This window comes from Lissotriton vulgaris, chromosome 4_1 (assembly GCF_964263255.1).
Source record: "Lissotriton vulgaris chromosome 4_1, aLisVul1.2, whole genome shotgun sequence".
Taxonomy (NCBI): Eukaryota; Metazoa; Chordata; class Amphibia; order Caudata; family Salamandridae; genus Lissotriton; species Lissotriton vulgaris.
Genome location: NC_141691.1, coordinates 927,734,034 through 927,746,162, shown reverse-complemented (window position 1 = coordinate 927,746,162; position 12,129 = coordinate 927,734,034).

Genomic DNA, 12,129 nt, shown 5'->3' with positions numbered 1-12,129 from the left:
ACGAGTTTCAGTTTATTTCTGTGAATTACGATAGAAGAAGGAAAGAAGCATAGCACTGTGCAGAAAGTGGCAAGCTCTGCAGCAGCATAGATAGCGTCTACCCTCCTAAAATAGAGAGTAGACGTGTCTACTCTCAACTCGAGCCCTGTAACTTTAGGACTCCTAAATGCCTTCTGTGAATATCGAAAGTCTTAAAGTTAGGATTTTTCTCAGTTTAGGAGTAGTAAAGTTAGGACTCCTAACTTTAGGACTCCTAGATACCTTCTGTGAATACCGAAAGTCTGAAAGTTAGGATTATTTTCAGTTTAGGAGTAGTAAAGTTAGGACTCCTAACTTTCGGACTCCTAAACTGAGAAAAATCCTAACTTTAAGACTTTCGGTATTCACAGAAGGCATTGAGGAGTCCTAAAGTTAGGACTCCTAACTTATGTGAATACCGAAATGAGTTAGTGCCTTCTGTGAATACCAAAATGGTAGTAAGTTTAGGGTTTTGTCTTCAGTTAGTTCTGTGAATCGGGCCATGTGAAAGTCAGCAGGCAAAACCTTGGAGATGCTGGTTAGGCCGGGGATTTGTTCTGAGGCTGTAGTAATTGGGCTGGCTTCGGAGAGGTGGTTCGCCACGCTGAGGCATGGTTGGTGGCGAGTTTTGGGGTACCACTGGCATCTGATCCGGATCCGGATTCCTGGTGCATCCACTTTCTGGACAGGGGGTACTCCTGTCTGGGTCTAGCGGGATCTGGGAGCCTTGCTCGGTTGAGGGGACGGGACCTCTTTGAACCATGAGATGTTGCGGGATATTTCTTCGCTCCCTTTCTGGGCAGTCACCATGTTGCCACTGTTGGTCACTACTGTCCAAGTGCCAGGCTCATGAGCAATTCGAAACTTTCTGCCAGGTCGGCGGTCCTTGAGTATTACAGTTGCCCCTGGCCGGAGGGACCTTGGCGTGGCACGACGATTGGCGCTGGCCTGGTCGTTTCGCCATTCTCGTCTTGCCTGAGTGTCTTGGATGTTATGAGGTGGGCGCCTCCATCCCGGACACGTAGGAATTAGGTCTCTTCGCGGTCCATTTAACATGAACGCCCAGGGTGTTTGGAGTGCCGTGCAGTGCGGGGTACTCCTGTTCTCCCGAAGGAATGAGTTGAGGTACTCTTCTGGGTCCGCATGTTCAGCAGTGGCAATACATAGCATTTTGTTTAGTGTCCTCATGAACAGTTCCACAGTACCCGCACTTCGTCTTGGACATCTCGGGCCTCAGCTTCTTGGGTGTTTCATTTTGTGTCTTTGAGCAGAGGGCATCAGCTCGCTCTACCTTGATGTTTCCTGACTTATGATGGGTCTTCGTGAGGGCCGGGTCAATCTTATTGGCTCGAGCTGTGGACAAGTCATGGGTACGGGCTAGTATGAGTATGTTCTCTAGGGTGATCTCAGGCTGGCGTGAAATAAGGCCCCTCACGGTCTTGTTCCGGCACCCTTGAATGATCTGGCCCCTAATTTCCTTCTTCTGGTCATCAGCCGTGCATGTGCTGGCTAGCTTACACAGCCGGGCGTAAAATGCATTGATCGATTCCCCTTCCCGTTGGCACGCCTGGCGTAGTTTGAATCTTTCGAAAACTGGGTTGAGTTCAGAGTTGAAGTGAGCATTTAGCGCCATGACCGCAGCGCTGAAATCTGTGACGATCCCTGTGTTTGACAGATGTTTAAAAATGTGAAGATTTCATCTCCAGCGTAGTGAAGGAGTAGTGACCTTTTCACCACTCCGTAGGTTTCCCTTGTGGCGAAAAAATCATTATTTGGTCTTTCAATCCAGATCTTCCATCGTAGGGACACTGTCGCCGGGTCTTCTAGTTCACTGATTGGCGGTAGCACCTGAGTGAGGGCATGTTGTACTGGGGCTCTCTGCTGGGCCTGTGCCGGGATGTCATCTGCCATGTCTTTGTTTTTTTTTCTCTTCTCTTTTATTTGGCTTCTGCTTCACCCCCTCTCTTGTTACTGCCTTTGGTATAGTGTGTCTTTCTTTGCTGTGATTGATCATCTAGTTTCTCTCTTTCCTATATTATTATTTCTTTTTCCTATTGCTTATCCCTATCTGTCTTGGTTGATTTCCCGTGTCTCTGCAATCAGTGGGCCTGACGATATGGCCCTCAACTGCCCCTTCTTGGGACTCTGCACAGCTTGCTGTGGTGTTGGCTGCAATCTGCCAAGCACCGGCTGTTTTCTCTCCTGCGTGGCTATGCGCGCATGCTGAGCCATCTCGGGCGGTGCGGGCAGGGCCACAGGCCGTGGTGGGCATCACCGCAAGGCCACAGTGTGCCGATGCAAGCTCCGGCGCTGGCGAGGCGGCTGCACTCACCGCCTGTTCCAGGACTTGCATCAGCACTCCACCTTGCCGTGCGCTGCACCGCGGCCCAGCCGACTTCACTCGCAGCAGACAGTGGAGGCACCTGCAATCCCACAGAGCCTGGGGCAGGTTGGTAAGGCTGGATGACAGCTCCCTTGTCACCAGTGTTAGGTTGCGGTCGGTGTTGGTGAAACTGCGGATAATGGAAATTACGAAGCACAAACATTTGCTATTGGTGGGGAGATTAACCCTGTGTGGTTCCTCCCTTTTTATTTACCCCGCTACGGATGCTGTGCACCTCATATCCAGCTCGCAGGTCGAAACACAGGACTGCTGAACTACTGCAAACATCTAGTATAATGGAGTGAGCCAGTGCCCCTCAGAACCTGGGTGTACAAGAATGTGGAAAATGTTGGCTCTGTCGAGTATAGAATTGATTCTAGGTTTACTGAATAATGACAAATTAGAAAACAGTACACAAACTTTTCAGTAATATTCAATGAAAATGTAAGAGCAAACAACACCATATCTAGGTACATAAATCTCCATGCCGCTTGGGATTTAAATTTCCATTTCACATGGGGCAAAGAGAGTAGGGTCAGGATTATGACAGGCTCGTCGACGTTTCGTCCCGGAGAAGTGCGTAATTGACTAGAAGGCACAGCGGGTCTTCCTCAGGACAAGGCGAAGGGACTGCCCAATTTGAAGAAAGTGAGAAAGAAGATCTTCAGGGTATGGTCCACCATAGGTTGGTTTCAAAGAAATGACTATGGTGAGGTTCTTGACAGTAAAGAATCACATCAATGGGGCAGCACAGTTCTGTAGCTCTCCGGCGCTGCTCTGGAACTGAAAACTGGGCCTTTTGTCAGTAATTCTGGGCCCTTGAGAGAGGCCTCAGCTCCCTGATTGGGCTGCCTCGCACTCATCCTCCTGCACAACAGCAGCCTAACCCCACCCATTGTCATTCTGTATGTGGTGGATTGTCACGTACAGAACCACAATTGGCCAGTCTGGGCTGTTACAGCATGTGGTGGCATCCTCCTGCCGCGGTCTAGGGCAGGGCATTCTGTTGGGCTTAGATGGAAGAAATGTACAAAACAAATGTATAAAAACGCCCATGCTGCTATTTACCAGTTCATTAAAAGAAGTTGGCAAAATAAGTTAAAAAGAAGAAGTTATAGTTCTTAAACAATCTCATCATTTCAGAGGTGAACCTTTGTAATCTTATATACAACAACGCCATACTTGCTGCTTTTTTATTTATCTTATGCAACTAACATCCATTGACAAAGCCAATAGTCATGGCTTGTTGTAGGTCTAATGTTACTAGATGCAATGACAGAAACAGCAGAATACCAGTCGGGCGGCACATAATGCTCAGCACATATTTTTAGATTAGGTGTTTTAAGCTACACCCTTAATTACATCAGGCACGCCCCTTGGAGAGACCACCAGTTTTTATATCCCACCTAAAGACCCGGAAACAACACCATGTCGCAGTCAACTCACGTCCTGGCACTGTGCATCATGCAAGACTCATGACTTCCAAATTTTCAGATTATCTAAGTGCAGGGGCATATTGAACCCTCCCCTTCTCACCCCTTGTTTTAGGAACTACAGTGAGAGTGAAGTTCTGTATGGGCCTCTTCTGTCTGCAACTCAGTAGACAAAGGCTCAGCTCATAATGTGAAATGGTAGGCTAGTGAATAAGTGAAGGAATGAGTAAATGGATGGATTAATGAAAGGATGAATGGATGAGTGAAAGGGTGAATGAATGGATAATGAAGGAAAGGATGGATGGATGCGTGAGTGGAAGGATGGATGAGGGTAAATAGATGTATGTATGGGTGGAAGGGTAGATGAATGGGTAAAAGGGTGGATGTATCAGTAAAAGGATGATGGTTGAGTGAAAGGGTGGATGATGGGTAAGCATGGACGAATTTTGCGAATCTGGCGTTCGCGAATTTTGCAAATTTGCGAACTCGCAATCCGCAAAATTAGCGAATTCTCGCAAGGGTTTCTGCCAGTTCGCTAGGGTTTGGTACCAGTTCGCAATTGCGAACTTACTTGTCGGCTCGCAAAGGTCGCAACTATGTTGTTTCTACGTCTGGTTCATCATCACAGGTTCCCAGCACCCTCTGTTTCAACACTGCCACCCTCTGTTTCACCCATGCCACCCTCTGGTACATCAATGCCACCCTCTGGTTCATCATCACTGTAGATTATGGGGTGGGGGGAAGCAAGCACACCTGCCCGGCTTCAACTGACATGAATTAATTTGGGGTTGGTTTATAAATGTGTCACTGTTTTAAAATTCCAGGTCTGGCACCTGCTTCCTTATCAGTAATTTGCTTTCTGTTGCAGTGCAATTTTTTTTTCCAGGACCTTTGTGGCCTACTTGTAGCTATTCTAGGAGCCTGTTGTGATTCCATTCTGGGAAGGACATGGCTTTTTTAGTTCGGACTGGACTGTTCCCATGGGGCAACAGGGTCAGAGCTGATTTGCATATCGCCATTGTCTAACCCAGGGTGGTGTGGAGTGCAAAAAAACGATGGATTTGGGCCCAGATCTTTTGACTGGGGGAGTGTGTGACATTGATCCACATTCAGTCCATCACTTGTTGTTTTTGCAATTGCCGCCCTAGGTGCGCTGGGGATGCCCAGACGTGGGTCCCAGGCACTCCACACCACTGGAGTCAAGCTAGCCGGGCTGATGAGAGGTGTTACCTCGAAACCGGTCCGGTCCTCGGATGCTTGATTCCGTTCTGGGAAGGACATGGCTTTTGTAGTTCGGACTGGACTGTTCCCATGGGGCAACAGGGTCAGAGCTGATTTGCATATCGCCATTGTCTAACCCAGGGTGGTGTGGAGTGCAAAAAAACGATGGATTTGGGCCCAGATCTTTTGACTGGGGGAGTGTGTGACATTGATCCACATTCAGTCCATCACTTGTTGTTTTTGCAATTGCGGCCCTAGGTGCGCTGGGGATGCCCAGACGTGGGTCCCAGGCACTCCACACCACTGGAGTCAAGCTAGCCGGGCTGATGAGAGGTGTTACCTCGAAACCGGTCCGGTCCTCGGATGCTTGATTCCGTTCTGGGAAGGACATGGCTTTTGTAGTTCGGACTGGACTGTTCGCATGGGGCAACAGGGTCAGAGCTGATTTGCATATCGCCATTGTCTAACCCAGGGTGGTGTGGAGTGCAAAAAAACGATGGATTTGGGCCCAGATCTTTTGACTGGGGGAGTGTGTGACATTGATCCACATTCAGTCCATCACTTGTTGTTTTTGCAATTGCCGCCCTAGGTGCGCTGGGGATGCCCAGACGTGGGTCCCAGGCACTCCACACCACTGGAGTCAAGCTAGCCGGGCTGATGAGAGGTGTTACCTCGAAACCGGTCCGGTCCTCGGATGCTTGATTCCGTTCTGGGAAGGACATGGCTTTTGTAGTTCGGACTGGACTGTTCCCATGGGGCAACAGGGTCAGAGCTGATTTGCATATCGCCATTGTCTAACCCAGGGTGGTCAAGTCAAGTCAAGTCATAAAATTTGTATAGCGCACTACATACCCAGAGGGTTTCAAGGCGCTTAGGAAGGGGAGGAGGATTATTTGTCAAATATCCACGTTTTAAGCTGCTTTCTGAACGCTAGGTGGTTCTGGGTGTGGAGTGCAAAAAAACGATGGATTTGGGCCCAGATCTTTTGACTGGGGGAGTGTGTGACATTGATCCACATTCAGTCCATCACTTGTTGTTTTTGCAATTGCCGCCCTAGGTGCACTGGGGATGCCCAGACGTGGGTCCCAGGCACTCCACACCACTGGAGTCAAGCTAGATGGCTGATGAGAGGTGTTACCTCGAAACCGGTCCGGTCCTCGGATGCTTGATTCCGTTCTGGGAAGGACATGGCTTTTGTAGTTCGGACTGGACTGTTCCCATGGGGCAACAGGGTCAGAGCTGATTTGCATATCGCCATTGTCTAACCCAGGGTGGTGTGGAGTGCAAAAAAACGATGGATTTGGGCCCAGATCTTTTGACTGGGGGAGTGTGTGACATTGATCCACATTCAGTCCATCACTTGTTGTTTTTGCTGTTGTGAGGGTCAGAGCAGGGTCATACGATTGTTGCAACTAGCAACTGAACTCTGGAGGGGCCCCAGTCAGGAAGCACTACAGGGAATGGTTACTAATGATGAGTTTGAACTCTTGCACCTGCTGAGTGCTTTAAGTTTTGCAAAACTCGTTTTTCTGCAATTTCGCGGGATTCGCGGTGCGCGAACTTGCGCGAGATAGGATTCGGAAGCCGCGAATTCGTGCGAATATGCGATTTGTTTTTTTGCGGCGTGTCAGTTCGCAAGGTTTTGTGCGTTTTAGTGAGCCGCTTGTAGCGCAAGGCGCGAAGTTACCCTCGCGGTCGTTCAAGGGCGCGGCCATCTTGTTTGCATGGCGTATTTCCGTTTCCGGGCGCGAATTGTAATCTCGCAAAGTGTGCGGCTCGCGACTACAATTTTGCGGGTGATCGCGAGGAAAATCTCGCGCGAACTTACCAGCGCAGTCGTGAACGGGCGCGGCCATCTTGCTTCTCATTCATTGCTATGGTTCTGGGCATGCTTTTGGTATCCTCTCTGTATCTCTGCCATCCTTTGCTTGTTTGAAGTTTTTTTAAATCTATTTTACTTATTATCTATCTCTCTATTTTTCTAGCTCTATATTTTTGTGTTTTCTGCTACTTTTGGTTAATATTAAACTACTTTTTTCAACTCTTTACTTTTCTTCTCTTCCCTATTCTATTTTCTTTATTATTTAGCTTCCTTTCTGCCCAGACCATGGTGAAGGGAGCCGGGAAGCAGCCCGAGAAGGGGAAGGGTCCCGCACCCCGTGCCCGGCTCCCATGCGGGCGTTTGAGGGGGGAGACAGTTGCACCCCGGGAGATCTTCAAGCAGGAGGAGGTGGCCGCACTAATTTTTTATGTTCAGCGCTGCCTCCCCATGACCATCATGGCAGGCGGCAAGATCAATAGCGGGTACGGGATCCGGGAGCGCCGGAAGCGGTGGGAGAAGGTGTGCCGGGCCATGAACCACCACTCTCGGGTCCGGCGCACCTACAACCAGGCCACCCACCGCTGGACGGATGTCCTGGACCGTGAACGCGATCTGCTCGACCTGCTTGGCCTTGAGATCCCCGGGCTTGGTGAGTAGTAGTAGCTATTTCTTTACTACTCTGTTTTCTCCTGCTCTGTGTGTTATTATATTGCAAATTTTTGTTTTTTACCAAGAGCAATAATGCTGCTGATTACATTGTAGGTAAATTATATTTCAAAATCTTCTGTGCATTTCAGGTGCACTGCTCTCCTTCTCAGTAGTGTTGCTACTATGCTTATTTGTGTTCGATTTTGTGTTCATTTCATTGGCCTGTGAAATTATGTATGAGTGTAGTTTAAAGAACTGCGTAATGCTAGACACTAAGGTTCAGATTTTTAATTACTGGCGCATCCCTGCAAAGTAGCAGGCATGCGCCAGTAATTGTGCGCCACGCCACCACCACCTATGGTGCGCCGTACTTACAATGCGGCGCACCATGGGCCCAAAACGTCACCAAAGCGTTACGCATCTGTGCCGTAAAGGCGGCGCATTGCTGGAGTTGCGTCGCAAAGATGGCGCAGCTCCATCAATGCTCTGGGGTGCCCTATCTCCCCAATGCTTCGTCAAGCCGTACGTCTGCTTCAAGCAGGCGCAGGGCTTGAGTCACGCATCATTGTCGTTAAAGTGAGTGATTGAAATCTTGTAGATTTCCCTCAGCCACTTTTAGGATGCGTTCCTGTGCAGGAACGCCCTCCCTTGCGCCGGAACGCCCCCTGATGGCGCAGGGCTTTACTCCCATATGCGTCACGTTGTTAATATACGCCGCACCATTGCGCCTCTTTTGTTCTGCCGCTGCGTCACAAAAGTCACGCAACAATGGAGCAAAAGAGCCGCAGGGGCTTCTAAATCAGCCCCTACAGCCCCTACAGACTCAAGTCCAGTCCTTCCTTTGTACACATGGCGATAAGAAGAAATAGTGGTGGTGGATTGATAGTTTGAGTATTTTAATGACTGGTTAATGTAGTAGGAAACTTTAGTGTTGTCGCTGATCTGCAATCACGATGGACTTTGTCTGTCACTTCGCGTGCTGCGGACTGCTGCCTGCCAATCCTAGGCAAACCTTTTTAGTACTTTGTTTAGTGAGTTACATAAGAAGTTTCCAATTCGACAGTCCGCAAATCAAGCAATACTAATAACGTAGTAGACCACATGAGATCGGTCAATAATATATCCCGTGGAATACTTGTCTATTTGCTATTTCGCCAAAATATTTTGTTATTGTTCTTTTGAAATGTTTGATTTGGTTGACAAATATCATCCATGTTTTCTGGTCTTTCTTTCTTTCATGTTGTACATCAGCTCCCCCCAGGGGCAAGAGGACACAGGAGGAGGAGGAGGGTGCTGTTCAGGATGCAGTCCAGGATCGGGCAGGCGAGGGCTCCTTTGCTGGCCCCAGTAAGTTTTAATTTTAATATAGAGTACTTATTTTTTCCTAGCGTTCCTCATTCGATTTTTTCTAAATCGTCTTTGATCTTCTTGTAGACTGGATCTAAATTCTTATCCTGCCTCGACTATGACTCCCTGTGGTATTACTAGATTATTCTTATTAGTCTGTCTGTGTAGCTAACTAAGATTGCACATTTGGCAATTCCATTAGACTGCCATTCTAGTCAGCAATAGCTCTATGCACTGAGTGCAGTCCTCTGGGATTGTCCATAATGTCTTTTCAAGTCTTCTAAATGTTTATGCTTTGACAATTGCCAACAATAAAAAGGTGAATGACCACCAAGAAAGAATAAGATACTACTTTACTTTTGGTTTGGATAGTAGGACAATCCATTCTACTACTGTTGCAGGGACAAATCTGCACAAACAGAACTATGGACACTAAATAATGCATTGCTTAGCTTATCAATTATAATAGGTGCTGTTAGACTTTCCACATACCTCAGTGATAACAGACTTTGTAGTTGAACCCCCAATCTCGTTACTGTCTAGATAGTGTGGCAGAGTCATTTAGCTCCCAAAGTCACCGATGATTGATCCCCAATGATGTCAGAGGCACGGACTCATGCTTGCAAAAATTCCAAAACCTTTAGCTCATCCACTCTAGTCTGGAGGACCAAAAACCACAGAGTCTATTTAAGTTTAAAAGCTTTATTAAAAGTAAACACATTCATTAAAATCAAGTTTGTCATAAAAGTAAACGTTTAACTGAAAATGGAAAAGTGCTTAGTGCTGACGATTAATTGGACACATTTCTTGTGGTCGAGCCGAGCTCTCACCTGGTTTGAACTTGATCCTGCTCGTGTTCTTAGAAGTCAAGCTTCTGTCTGTTAGGAGAAAAAGTGGTGCGTGTTAAAAATAAAAAGCAAGCATTCATCAGTTGTGCCAAAAAGTGCAGCAAGACAACAGCCTTCCCTGGAAAAAGGGACATTTTTACTTTAGAGTAGACAGTCACAAATTATTACATTGTATTCTGTTTTTTTCACATTTCTTTCTTCCTCCTAGACCAAATATTATATAGTAGTGAGTGGTGTATTCTAACATTATTAAATGTACTTTGTAGGTGGAACATCTGGAGGCGGGGCCAGCGCGGAGGTGGTGGCATTGGACGAGGGGAACAACTCTGGGGAGGAGGCGGTGCAAGTGCCGGACATGCCTGTGAGGGCTAACACGGTGGTGGCGGGCAGAGGTAAGCTATATATTCCTTACTTATTGAGATTGAAGACTGCAGAGTGTGCTTTCTGCACGGGTGTATTATAAATCAACCAGGTAGTAGCCTCCTCTAAATGTACTTCGACTTAGCTGTGAAGTTTTTGGCAAGAAGAATCCCAATCAGATCTGAGATGAACTTGATGGATGGGATGAACGAAAAGCGAAAGAAGGGTGTAAGTAAGTGTGGAAGGACGAGAAATGTAATGATGACTGGCAAAGAAGAATGATATGTGTTTGCTTGGTCCCCGAGGTGGCTGGGAAGGAAAGAATATGGTATGGTGCATGGCTGGGTGAATGATGAAGCAAGGATGGGTGGAAGGAGAACAGCCTGGGTGGGTGAAACAGAAACTGTATGTGTGCATATACTTTGAATGGATGGATGCCTGGATCATGGTACTATCTGACTCTTAGATAGCATATGTGTATCTAGAGAGAGTAGACGGTCACTGGATGAACTAAGTGTTACTTTGAAGAGCATGTAACACCGCACCCGCACGTCCGTTCCAGTGTAGGAAAGGCAAGGAAAAGAAGTTGTAATTTTGTCCAAATACTACCATGAATAGTAGCAGTAGTTTGTATTGCAACTGCAAGCACAGCATATATCGGGTTATTACGGTGGACACTCCCTACCTCTCTTAATAACTTTAGTTTAGTAGTAGTACGTCATTCATGTGTGGGTGTATCACTGTTCACTCAATAATAAGCAAAGCACCTAAAGTCATCCCATATGTCATCAAATACATCCCATGTGAAGTGATAGATAATCGAATTATTTAGCTTCTTCATTTTCCTTTTCTAACACTCATTTGCACTATAGGGTAAAAGCTAAATTAATTAAGCAGTAGCCCTTTTAACAGAGTATTCTCAGTGCCACCCGTAATAGAAAAGTAAGAGCTTCACCACCTGCATGTACTGGACCGGTACAGTAACGCAAGTCTGTCTCACTCATCATGGTGTGCGTCTGTTTTTCTCGGGTGAAAGTTCACTGCGCTGGCAGTATGCCGGCTTGCATAAGATAACGTACCAATTTTCCTAAACAAGAGAGAAGAAGAAGAATAAGACTGGCGTACTGTCATAGTCGACTGTAATGGAAGTTCATAGTGCTCGTAGAATTTGTTCCTTAAACTCCCACTAATGTTAGAGCAAGGATGAAGAAGTCGGAGGTTACATAGATACTGTCCTCAATAGTTATGTACTGTGCTTTCAATTTGCCACTTGTACTGTGACACAACTTTCTGCTCAATCATTTTGTGTTAATCTTAAGGAGCATTGGTTACAGACTATGTCTTTCTTTCTTCATATAGTTGCTCCTTCCAAATCGAACAGACCATCAAGGAGGAGGGAGCTGGCTCGAATGGCCCGGCAACGGAGGCTGGATGCCACTGTCGCCGAATATCGGCGGCTGGTGGCCCTGGAGGAGGAGGAGACGCAGTCTACCGGTACAACAACAACATCCACTGGGACAGCTGCATCCTCCTCCGTGCCCCCACGGGCTGCCAGCCAGCGCAGTGCTCCAGCGGTACGGAGCCGGGCTACCAAAGCCAACCGCCACCGCCGAGCAGCAAAGACAGCAGCTGCCCCCCACAGGATTTGCAAGGCACGCCAGCGCCGCTTATGCCTCAGAGTGTCCTACCTGGAGCAGGAGGTCCTAACCTATAAGAACTTGGTGGAGGGCCTCCGCTTCGACCATGCTACCCTCCGCAAGGAGCATGATGCCCTGGCCGCTAAAGTCAACAGCACCCTGCCGTAGTGTCCTTTGCCCCTTTTTTAGAGACTTTTGGGGGGTAGGAATTGGGAGTTGGGTTTTTTTGGGACTTTTGAAGGATAATCGTTGGGGTTAGGGAGGGTCTTGCGGGAGATTATTTTGTTAGGGCTATAAAAATATACTTTTTGAAACTTTGTCTGACCATACCTGTTTTTTACTGTTTTTGAGTCTGGTGGGTGGGGGTTTAACAGTAAGTTTGTTTTCCTGAATAGTCCTAGGACTTTAGTAG